This window comes from Catharus ustulatus, chromosome 1 (genome assembly GCF_009819885.2).
Source record: "Catharus ustulatus isolate bCatUst1 chromosome 1, bCatUst1.pri.v2, whole genome shotgun sequence".
NCBI classification, from domain to species: domain Eukaryota; kingdom Metazoa; phylum Chordata; class Aves; order Passeriformes; family Turdidae; genus Catharus; species Catharus ustulatus.
In genome coordinates, this window is record NC_046221.1 from 154,744,327 (window position 1) to 154,757,777 (window position 13,451).

The following is a 13,451-nucleotide window of genomic DNA, read 5'->3' on the forward strand; positions in this document are numbered from 1 at the left end:
AACTCCCTGCTCAAGCAGGGTCATCCCAGAGCAATGGCACAGGATTGGTCCAGACAGTTCTTGGATATCTCCAGTGAGGGAGACTCCACACCCTCTCTGGGCAAGCTGTGCCAGTGCTTGGTCACTGCACATTAAAGAAGTTCTTCCTCATGTTCAAGTGGAACTTTCTGGGCATCAGTTTCTGCCTATTGCTGGGCACCACTGAGCAGAGCCTGGTCCATCTCTGACACCTCCCTACAGACACTGACAGACACTGATGAGTTCTCCTCTCAGTTTTCTCTTTCCAAGGTTGAACAGGCCCAGCTCCCTCAGCCTTTCCTTGTAAGAGAAAAGCTCCATTCCCTCTTTTGTTGTCCTCCACTGGACCCAATCCAGGAGCTCCATGTCTGTCTGGTACTGAGGAGCCCAGAACTGCACACATCACTCCAGGGGAGGCCTTGCCAGGGCTGAGCAGAGGGGCAGGATCACCTCTCTGACCTGCTGGCACTGCTCCTCCTGATGCTCCTCCTGATGCACCCCAGGTTACCACTGGCAAAGAAACAAAGCTCATATTTATATTCTTGAACTAAAGCAAGAAACCTTCCTGCATAAGAAAACTCCTACAACTAGCTGGCCTTCTCCAGCAGCAATATTGCAAGGCACCAAAGTGTGAGTTGTAACACATCCCACATGCACAGGGACATTTATTTAGTGATGCAATGAACACAATCTGGAACTCACTGAGTCATCTCATTAAAACCTGTGTTGTCACTTTTACAAGCTGACTAGTCAGACTAGACCTCCACTTCAAAGAAGCAGCATTTTAAATCCCAAAGTGAAACAAATTACACTTATTACAATGTAAGCTATTTCAAGGTGTCTGCTATGGGCTGACACTTAGAGGATTAGGGAAAAGTGAATGTTATGTTTGTCATTACAGAGGGATATTGCAAGAGTCACTTATTGACTGAGCACTCTTATCAAGAAATAATTTGATTCAGGGAAATGTTCCTATTAATTTCTATTGTAAATCAACCACATGGATCAATGATTGTCTAATTCAGCTCTACTCCAGCAATACAGGTGCTTAATCCTCTGTGCTGGTGGGTAAATATGGATTGGACTTTCCAAAACATAAGACAAACACAATTTTAGTTTATTTACAAAACAAACAAACAAACAAAGTGAAAAGCTGGGAATTGAACAGAATGACAAAAAGAGTTTGTTCTTTAATTATTTCCGAGGCAAATGAAACATTATCTGAAGAGTCCAGGCCCTTGCAGCACACAGACTTGGAGGGACTTCTATCCCTCCGCTGACTTGGATCTGCAGGACAAATTCAGTTACTCTTGAGACTCTGGAATATCTTTACTATCAGCTGTCGTGTCTAACTAAAATGCCTTGCAAGAGAACATTAGACAATCCAGCTGTTTTAATCACATAGGCTTGAGACTTTGCAAATGAACACAAAATAGACAAAAATATAAGAAATGAGCATTTTATCGATAGATTTTACACTGTAGTGATAGTAACATAGTGTAACCAAACATAGACTTATGTGACCACTGAACTCCAGTAAGAACTATTATTTCACTCAACCACTCTGAGGATATGGAAAACATAATTAAGAAAAGCTGTCCAACAGGATCTGGCAGCATTTTCCTGCAGCCCAGGAAACCAGCTGTGACCTGGGCTGCTTCAAAAGCCCCAGGGACAGCAGGTTGAGGAATATATAATGTATATTCTCCCCCTATATTCTGCTGTCATGAGACCCCACCTGGAGTCCTGCATTCTACTCTAGGGCTCACAACATAAAAAGAACATGGGCCTGTTGGGGTGTCTCCAGAGTGTCACAGAGATGAACAGAGGACTGGAACACTTCTCCTGAGGGAACAGGCTGAGAGACAAGACATTGAGATGGCAAAGATACAGATACAGATTCTGATTCGTTTCATACTGTAAGAAAACTTGTGATGTCACATTTGTTGATTGGTGGGATAGCGTTGAAAAATTCTTTAGCAAACTTGTTTGTTAAAACAGCGCAGTCCATCAAGCCCACCTAGAAAAACACTGCCATTATATATGTGATTATGCTCATACTGGGTTTTGCTGTGTTAATATTAAATCAGCTCTAGGATATATATAGATGTGTGCATATATATACACACCAGAATTCACTGATATCCTGAGCATAAAGCAAAGTTCTTGTTTTGAATGGCTGAGCAGCTGCAGATTGGATGTAGATGGTGTAGGCTAGAGTTTAAGTGAAAATACAGCAGTATTGTGAATACTTCAAAAACTAGATAGGGACACTGGGATACTGTACTATCTAAATGTTTATAAACTCAGTGTAAAAAAATTGGTTTTGCTGAGAATTGTAATGAAAAAGCCTACTTTCAGATTCACTAGACATTACTGGTATTAAAAGCATGAGAAATACCATACTGAATTTTAGTAGGATTGCACTGCTCTGCTATCTTGTGTCAAACTGCACAAGTTTGGGGAAGTTTATGAGAAAGTTGCAGCAGCGTAGCATGGCACAATAACCCCATTATCAGATTACCATTCAAAGATTAACTCAGGGCCAGAAGTAAGAGATTTACTTCCCTCTAAGTCTGTGCTGCAAGGTAATGAATGATGGGTTTTACAGACAAAATTGTTACCAGTCCTTTTCTATATCCTCTTCCAGCCTAAAACTGCCTCCTGCAGCAAAGGAGTCTATCAGATAATTACAGTATGAAATGGAACTTATTCCCTCTTTGCAATTTTCAGTTTATCACATTCAACGTCATTTAATGTTTGCTATGAAAAAGGGAAACAGAATTCTTTGTCTGACCTTTTCCAGATTACACAATATGTGTACATTTTGTCTTATGACTTAATTTATTTATTTCCATTCCATAGTAAACAACACTGTGGTTTTCATTACTTCCTTAGTTTGATATCTATTCCAGGTTATTGGACCTTTGTCAGCACTTCTCAGGTCCTCTAGCTGTGCTACAATATCCTTGTTAAGACAAGATTCATACTCCATTCAAAATGAGTTCACTTATTACATAGCAAAGTAATTATATTCTCATTCTTTGCTTTCATTTGAATCTTTCATTTTATCTGTTTTTTTATTTCTGAATATGAAATTGAAAGTTAAACAAGGATCTCTACTGAATTTGTGTGTCAATTTAGTATATAACTAGCTCAATTTTATTACTGTATTATGCACTAATTTACATTTAGCAAAAGTTGGTTATATCCAGCATTTTCTTGGTTGCTAAAACGGCTTATTTGAAGTTTTGTTGTTTCTTTCAATCATCTCTAGGTTTGAATAACCTGTCTACTTTGTGTCACCTATGAATCATTCTGTGTTCTTACTAAATAGTTTTAAATGAAAGGTTTTCATAATACTTAATGTAAAGTGCAAGTACTACATTGGTTAGACAATCACTACATTAAAGTTTGATTCATCCCTGTGTAATTTCAGGATTTTACCTAGGAAGCTTCTAGCTGCAATTTTACATGTGTTTGTGCAGAAAAAATATTGGTAACTGACTTGGATCCTGATTCAGGATGCCTTTTTATATAAAACCAGAGATAGTAGTAACTGACTCAGAACCCAATGAAAGGTGCCATTTGGAGTTAATGGCTTCTGAATATTTTCAAATATTATGTTGAACAAACAGAAAAAGATTCAGAACTTCTTTGAGTTGCTCATCCCATGGATTCCTTCCCTGCCCCTCCCTAATCCAGACTGCCATGTTCTTAAACATGGAAAAATGGTGCAACTGGAGCAGAGGTTACAACGACATATGTCAGAAACAAAAGACAACCAACAATTTCTCTTACACTTTGCAGATTGCAGACAAAAGTAATGTAAGAATTTTAATAAATATGTCAGAGCAAAAGAATAGAACTCCAGACTTCTACTGAAATCATTGATGGGATTACTCCAAGTGGTTTTACTTTGTGTAGAAACTGTTCAGGTGCCTGTGTGTTAATTTTTTGTACTGGTGTATAGTTCCTTAAAGTTTCACACCACAAGTATGGTGGAATTAATGTCTTTTAAAAGATTAGATTTTAATTTTAGGATTGGAAAGCACTTGGAGATTATTTATTGCAAATCAGCATCATAAAACTACATCACTTCACATGGTAATCACATCATTCAATGTAATTATGAGCAACAAGTGAATGCTTGCTAATGTGCTTAGGATGCAAATTGAAGGCCTTTATTATTCAGGTAGAACAGCTTTATTAATGACTTAACATTAAATAACTTTCAGCTTCCAAAGTGGTCATATGTCAGAATTGAGACGCTCAAACCTGCTCAGAAGAGACAGAAGAGACATGGTTTGCCTACCACGAAGATTTGTTTAATCACATGGCAGTTAATTAATTGTATCTTAGGGGATTTGAAGACTCCAAGTATGGAAATGCTTACAATCAGGTACAAAATCCTCTTGACGTGGCATTACAATACAGAGGCTGAACTTCAGCCAAAAGCCAGCACATATTCTTATTTTATCAAAACTTTTGGCTGCCAGGCTTCAACACAGACAGCAGAATGCAACTAAGGCATGTGCTCTGCAAAGAGATTTTTTTTTTTCAGGCTGCATCCTCCAACTTTTCTACTGTTTCAGTTACTTTTCTTGTTCAAACAATGACAGTTCCTCCTTTACCTGCAGAATGGTCCCAGCTCTTGATTTGAAAATGCCCCAAGGGAGAGCTACGAATGATAGCTCTCCTGCCTCTGTGACTTTATCAGGGAGCAGATCCAGCTGGTTCTTGGTACATCCCTGCCTCCTCCAGTCTTAAGTGTCCTGTTTACACCAAGGTCAAGAGCACAAGCATATAATAGGAGCCACCTCTGCTGGAAATCCTCCTCAAGTCCAAGTGCCACTTCTAGGACTGTTCTGATTCTAGACAGAGCAGGGACAGCAAAGACAGAGAGTGAGGCCTCTTCTAACAGCTGAGGATCCAAGTACCTTGTCAGGGTCGAGGTGACAGAACTCCAACTGTCTGTTGATCTTTTTAAAATAATTACAAATTCTTGTGTACCCCTGAAGAGGCACCACTCTGGTTTATGCAAGTCTTCCAATATCCAAAATACCTAACACCAAATGCTGCTAACTGATTCAAGCAGATCACTGCTCTTTCTCTCAATTAATCCCCTGTTCAAAAACAAGCTGCTAAATTCTTATGCTCCTGGGCTCTGAACCCCCAGGGTCTGAACAAACAAGCAAGGGACAAAACAGTTAAATGAATAGCCTGTACAATGCATAGGTTGTGTGGAGTGGACTGGGTTGTGTTTTTTGGCAATGAATGCCAATAACATTTAAACCTAGATTAATTTTATATTATGAAATACTAAATAAATAAGGTTTATTCTTAGGGAAGCTGCAATAAGAATCATCATTGTAAATTTGTATATCTAACAGTAGGCATCTAAACCAACACAGGCTCCCTTGATAGAAGCAGAGATCTATTTGTCTAGTCCTGAAGGAGGATTTATTAATTTTATTTATATCCCCTGCTAATCTATTAACTGTGGGGAGATTCCTGAATCTGAAATTGGGTGAGGAAACACCATATTGGTATTCTGCACTTGTATCAGAACACACCCATTTCAGCATTTCTGGGGAACTTACAGAGAAGATCTAAAATACTTTTATCACTTGTATCATTTGGAATAGCTGCAGCTTCTGTAACAAATATTTTAATGTATTATCATAGGAAGATTCAGCTACATTGGAAAAGATGGGGATCTAAATGTTAGATCTCTTAAGAACTTAAAGGAAGGTGATAGAGAGTCATGTTGTAGTATCAGGATAAAGGGAGTCTGAACACAAAATCAACAACACCACTGAGCACCTCAATAACACCTTCATTTATAATTTAGTAAAGAGAAGAGAGTAGGTAATGCTGAGAAGGTCAAAATGAGACATTGTCAACAGAGTAAGTTAACAATTTCATTAAATGAGGTATCTAAAGTAATAGTGTAATAGAAACTGGATCAAGTTCAATAGTAACAAATGCAAGATGTGTTAATTGAGGACTATTAAATTGCCAACTATGAGCTAAACAAGGTTAGATGAAAATTTCAGGGGAGAAAAAAAAGTCATGTATTTTATAGCAGCAGACTCAACACGATAATGTTTGACATTTCTTCTAGTATCTTCATCTGAAATATCTCTTTCATTACATGTCACACATTTAAGAGCATAAAATACCATGAAATCAAGAAACCCTGCAACTTTTTTTTGTTGGAGAGTGTTAGCGAGCAGATGTACTAAACATTCAGATCACACTGAGCTGGGTCTATCAGTCAAGCAAAAGGGCAAGGAAAGGACATGTTTTAGCTGGAGCTTTGTAAAGACTTACAGCTTCCAGTAAAATTCCCCAAAGTTGTTTTCTGCAGTATATTTCAAATACATTCAGAGGTGGGTCTGACCTCCACAGGCTGATGATTCTTGCACTTGGCAGTCGATTGGATCATCATTCTCAGTCTCTTGAGCATGAGGGGAAGACTTTACTGTTGTATAGAAAGGTTTTTAATCAACATGTGCCATCATCCATCTTAATCTTTAATATGCTGAATCTGTCTTCACTTACGAAGAGCCTTAATGACCCAAAAAAACCAAAACAAAACAAAAGTGCTTTTTTTCAGAATAGAATAGAAGACACTACCTTTTTAATAAGGTTGTCTATCAAAAGAAATTCACCTTCATGCATAATTGGAAATGTTAAAAAAAAAAGTGATGTCTTTGCTAGTACCAGCTTTCAAACACATACCAGAAAGGCTTTATGCTTCTCTTCCAGTAACAGTGATCACACTGATTGCCAGAGTTTCTTCAAGTAATGCAGCTCTTGGCCATACAGGCCTTTTTACTCCCCTTCTTATTATGGGAAGGAAGAACAGTGATAAAGAGAGGGAGCAGTAACATTCTAAAAATATTCAGAGATGTCAGACTGATACAGATGGTCAACCAAAGAGTAGGGACTTCTACCGGTAAGTTCTCAGTCCTGCTTGAGAAAAGTAAGTGACAAAATTTGTCAGTTCAGAATTCATTATCAAATACTGTCATATTTTGCGTAAGTTGCAGAAGTCAGCTCAGACTGGATGAACAAGTTCCCCTGAGCATTTTTAAACATCCAACACACCAATGCTCTTAGGATCCTGTGGCACACACAGCTAGAAAGCCCTTTCCCTCCTTCTGAAAATGTTCATCATTGACTTAAAGCAAAATTTGCAGCCATCTGGGGATGTGAGATTTGTCTGAACAAGAGCTGGGGAACTTGTGGAGTGTCAGAGTGGCTGAAGCCTGTATCTACAGCTCCCACCAGCAGCACAGTGTGAGCATTTTCGATTCAGTCCGTGAAGCCATGTGCCACCACTGGAGGCTGTTGAAGGCAGAAATGCTTTAACAGTTTTTTGTGGAGTAGTGAAAATAAACCTGTAAACAACTTCCTTCTGAGTATGCCTCTGTAGAATTCATGTCTTATTGATGGTATAAAAGATACTTTTTGCAGTCTCTTTAGCAGCTGGTTTCCTAAATCCTTCACAGTAAAATAAATAAATTTTTATTTCAGAAACAATAGCTGTGCTATGTAGACAGAAGCAACTACAAGCTATGGTACAGAACTGAAAGACCAGTCTCTTTCAGTCTATTCCAGTTGTTTTCAATCTGCAATCTTCATTTCCCTGGAAATCCACTGACTGCCTATGAGAAATCCACAAAAGATGGAAAAGAAAGCTTTATTTTCAGGCAGCCTATGTGGGCCCAGAGTCTCCATAGAAGGCAGTTCCTCAGCCTCCCTGGTCAGCAGTGTTTCAGTGTCTGAATCCTCCTTTTATAAAGATTCCTTTTTCCTTATACCTAATGAAAAATGCAATTTCTTTGCCTTACCTCCTGTGCTTGTCTCTGTGCACCTCCAAGAATATGGCTCCACCTCCAGTGTAACAACCCAACAGGCAGCTGTGGAAAGAAATGTTTCCTTTCAGTTTATTAAAAAGCACAAATAAAAATGATTCTGAGAGATACCAAATCCATGAATGAAGTTTAAAGAAGTGCTCACTATTCCTCATTTATTATGTCCTTAGTCATCAGCAACACTGATGTGCCCACTGTACCAACAAAGTCAATCCTGCATATTGGTCCTTGCTGCCCCAGATCCATGAAGTGTGTTGCTTCAGCTCTTGTATATTTTGTTAAAGTATTCTGCCACCTAAAGGGGATATTTCAGACAATACCTCCTCAAAATAGTTGGTTTTCCATGATGAATTGGGACTATATGTAGTTATCCCAATTTTAACTTTGTGATTAAAAGATTCAGTTTTCATACTCTGAAACTATTTCTCCCACAAACAGTCAATCCTTTACTGAAATTATTTTATTTTGTGCAGGGTTCATGGCCTCAGCCTGTCAGTAGCTCATTTCCTCATTTTTAAAATGTAAATGCCCTAGAATTAAAACATTTGAGTATTTCAGATTTTTGTCAATGACTTCTGTGCCTTCAGAAATTACTGATATTTTTTCAAGGCCTTGGGCTCCTGCTAAAAATTAATTCCTCTCAAAGCTTTTGAAACAATCTCTATGTCCTTTGGTATTCTAAAGGAATACTGCTTTATCCCTAATTAAAAAAAAAAAAGTAGAATTTCTGAGAGATTGGCTGAAGGAAAGAGAAAAGGCCTTCTTAAAAATACTCTGACACTGAGCCCAAACATGAAGGTAGATGTAGAGATGTACAAATATAGAAAACTCTTCAGTTCCTTGACATATGGAGTAGTTCATTAAACCAGCTAATTGATAATAGATCTATTATTCATGCTTCCCTTAATGAGCCAAATATGCTTTACATTAATTCTATTGCCAGAGTTCCTTATTCTCAGCTGAAAGCAGTGACATCCAAGCCAGTGTTAGACAGAAATATTCTCAAAGCCTGAAGTTCAGACACAGCCCTAAAGTAAATGAGCTTTTACTCACCAGGTGAGTCTATATTGTGTTAAGTGAAAAGATTTGGGTGCAGGAATAGAGAGGGTGGTAATTCAAATAGAACATTTTTTTATTATCTGACATTTTTCCATATTTTCTAACAATTATACAAAAATATTTCCAATTATTTTTCCATACTTTCAGATTGGTTAAACTCAACAGTAATTCTTACTGGAATCCAAAGACAAAAATAAATGTATGTTTGGGTACACTATGTTAATATCATTGTAGCTCAATATTTATCAATGTGATTCTCACATCTTATCTTTTTCTCAAAATTGTACACATTTACAAAATCTCAAGCCTACATGATTAAAACATTCTCTACTTTTCATTTGATATGTAACATAAATTATAGTTCAGAAGAGAAATTGCACTTAATAATTTATTTTCTTTTTTGGAACACTGGAATAGCTATTTAGATTTTTGCACTTGGGCATTATGCAATTACTTACATTAAGATTCAATTTTCAGGCTTGCACAAAAATAGAATTAAAACCTTCTCATATTTTTATGTATATTTCAATAATCAGAGTTCTAAATAAATCTGTGAAATTGCTAAGTAATTACAAGAATACTGAGCTGTGTATATGTCGTGTTCTCTCTTCCAGAATCAGTCTTTAGTGGCCACAGCATCCTGGTGATCCTGGGAGACCCTGTTCTTGTTTCCAGGTTTTCTCTCTATTGTCTTCAGTAAGGCAAAATTAATTAATTTACCCAAGATATCACTAAGAATACCAGTTCATTCTCGCCCAAAAATTTAAGAAAAAAACTGACTGACTTTTCAATAGTCATAGGAACCACAGGCACAGCTAGCAAATAGAATGTCAGGCTTCTCAGTGCCTTCTGCAGCAAAACACTTTGTTTATTTTTTGTAATTCTCCAGTAGATTCTTGCAGTGCAGAGATGCAATTCAGTTTGTATTTTTTAATGATCAAAGCAAAATATCTACAGTGACATTCAACATTGCATTTTTTGAAAGCCTATCAACACTTTTTATTAGCAAAACAATCCCATTTCATGTAGACAAGGCTAAGTGTTCCTTAAATTTGTACCAAAGTTGCTCATGGTTTCCTTTACTATTCTATGTTTTGTACATATTGGCTTATGCTTCCCCTTAAAATCAGGGAAAGTTTTTTGGGTTTTTTTACCTTTATCTCTGTTGATTTCAGTTTTGTAGTGCCGTCCATGTAACATGATGCAAGTGGCTACTTTTTCCTTTTCTCTTTTTTTTGGTATTTTTTCCTGAGGGAAACAAACCAAACACTTTACATAGCTTCTTTTTTTGGCCATTGTCATGCAGTTGTTTTAAGATTTTTTGACTGTGAAGAGGAGTCAGGCAGGAACACAGAGTAAAGAAATCAAGATCCTATTAAAACTGTTGATGTGTTGTACTGAGTCCCACCAAGCAAATCTGTTGTTGAGACAAACAGGGTGAGGTTCAGCAAGGCCAGGGCCCAGGTCCTGCTCCTGGGTCTCAACAACCCCTGGCAGCTCTCCAGGCTGGGGGCAGAGGGGCTGGAAAACTGCCTAGGGGAAAAGGACCTGGGGTGCTGGTCCACAGCCACCTGAACATGAGCCAGAAGGTGCCCAGGTGGCCAAGAAGGCCACTGGCTCCTGTATCAGCAGCACTGTGGCCAGCAGGACCTGGGCTGTGATCGTCCCCCTGTGCTGGGCACTGCTGACCCCCCATCTCAGTGCTGTGTCCAGTTTGGGGCCCCTCATGACAAGAAAGACGTTGGGGGACTGGACTGTGCCCAAGGCAATGCAGCTGGGGAAGGGGCTGGAGCACAAGGCTGATGAGGAGCAGCTGAGGGAGCTGGGGCTGTTCAAGGAGGAGTTTTGGAGGCTTAGGAGTGACCTGATCGCTCTGAATAACTGCCTGAAAGGAGGCTGTAGCCAGGTGGGGGTCAGTCTCTTCTCCCAGGTAACAAGGGACAGGATGAGAAGAAATGGCTTCACATTGCACCAGGGAAGGTTTCAATAGGATGCTAGGAAAAATTTTCTCATGGAAGGGGTTCTCAAGCACTGAAAATGGCTGTTGGGAAAAGTGGTGGAGTCACCGTCCCTGGAGGTGTTCAGTGAACAGCTGGACATGGCACTGAGTGTCATGGTCTGTCTGACAAAGTGGTGTCCTGTGGGAAGATATTTTGCAGGTATAACACAGGAGGAGATCTTTCCCAATGAATTACAGCTGTACTGATTACCAAGGAGTAGAAACAGCCCTGCCTGCCCACTAAGGTTGGGTGTTCTATAAAAGAGTGGGCTAGCTGACCACCAGTTACAGTTAGAGATGGAATTGGAACTTGAGACTCAGAGGCTGCTGGCTGTGCTGTGCGGTGGAAGGGATGTGGTTGTGCAAGGGACAGACAAGGTAAGAAGATGCTGTGTGAAGGACAGATAGGGTTTGGTGGCTGGGTAAGGGACATTGGAGTTTAGCCAGTCATGCAGAAGTGTCTTGGTTTGGAGGACAGGTGTCTGCTGAGAATGGAGAAATGGAGAATGTAAACCCCCACTCTCCAAATTATTATAATTTTGAAATCAAGGGGCTCTTAAGCAAAGATATGGGAACTAGGAATAACAGTTCTTTACTAGGAAAATTAAAATAGAAATACAGTACTACAAAGAAACAAACTCCAAACCCTGACAAAGTCAGAGTACAACCTGACACCCTGTCAGGCAGGGTGTTGGTAGCAGTCCCATTAAATGGTGGCTGCATCCTCCTGCAGTGACAGATGTGATTCAGTTGGAGCAGTGCTCCTGTAGAAGGTGCAGTTTCCCTCCAAAGGTCCAGTGATGATGTGGAAAGGTTTAGTTTTCCTCTGTTATCCAGTGAAAAAAGGCTGCCCTGGTATTCCAAATCTCAGTTTTTATCTTGGTAGGAAATGTTTGACTCCTCCCGCTGGCTGGAGCATCTCACAATGGGATGATGTAATTTTACCAGTCATGCAGTGGGACTCAATGGGCTGTTAGCAGAAGATATCTTCCTGGAGGAAGGATGGGTTGTGAAAAAGATAAGGAAAACTGCCCCACCTGGTTTTAACAATTGATGATAGAATACATACTTTTGGTTACATCCTGCTTTGCAACCTAAGACAAGAAGGGAACTTGCAGAGAGGAGATGAGTCAGTGCTGTGTGAAGCAGCTAATGAGGAAAGGAGTCAGAGTTGACTGAGAAGTCTGTGGAAAGAAGGCACAAGAAGTTTTTAATAAAGGACTGGTGATGGTGCCAGTTGTGTCCATCTCAACATAATTACTACAGTGTCCAGTCAAGGGAATCGCTTGATCATCTCAGAGGCATTTTCCAACCTATTTGATTCTGTGATTGTGTAAATCAGAAAAATTTTTGAAAGAAAGTGAAAGTGCTTGGTAGCATGGTATCTCCATGCAAACATCCCAAAATATGTTTTTGTTTGCTTTGCACAATTTTTATACAGTAAAGAAATGAACATCAGTTTCATAAAGGTCAGTTTAATCTTCCGACTGCTGCTCTCTAAATGAGATAAAAATACTTCTAAGGATCAACAAGTACAAAGGATGTTGCAGAGCCTCTTGAGGAAATGTCAACAAATATGCAATGCAATTATAATTTGAATCAGACAATATTCTGATTTGGAAGGAATCCACAAGGATCTTCAAGTTCAACTCCTGGCCCTGTACAGGGCTGTCCCCAAGAATCTCACCATGTGCCTGAAAGCATTGTCCAAATGCTTCTTGAACTCTGTCAGGCTTGGTGCTGTGACCACTTCCCTGGGGAACCAGTTCCAGTGCCCAAACACCCTCTGAGTGCAGAATCTTTGCCTAATATCCAACCTGAACCTCTCCTGGCACAGCTTCAGGCCATTCCCTTGGATCCTGTCACTGGCCAGGAGAGAGAAGTGATCCGTGCCTGCTCCTCCTCTTCCCTCCATGAGGATGTTGAAGACCACATTGAGATCTCCCCTCAGTCTCCTCTTCTTCAGGCTGGACAGACCAAGTGACTTCAGCTGCTCCTCCTCTGGCTTCCTGAGACGACCAGGATTGTTAATAGCTGGGCAGATTTGCAGACTGTGCTAATCAGTAATTTCTACTTGATGAGGTCTGAAATCTTTGGAAATTTATATTTTTTTAATCAATGTTTATTGAAACAATTTTTTTGAAATAAATTTCAGATCCCTCCATTTTTATTTGAAATCCTATATTACTAATAACATATTTTTAAACCACTTCCTGCATCTATTCTGGTGGGGAATTTTTTTAGAAAGATGCATTCAGTAACATGTTAAAGCTGAGTGGAAATGATGTAAGGAAACCAAGTGAAAGAAAATCAGCTGCCTACCAGGGAACTCTCCCTGTCAATGAGGGTGAGTAGGGAGCTGTGAATAAACACTAGGGCAATAGTGGAAGCTTCATCACAAAACCTGGTGAAAAGAGGAATAAATGAAACCATGACAATGTGGATTAACTCCTCATGTGATCAGAGTGAGGGATCACTTAGCTTTTTTT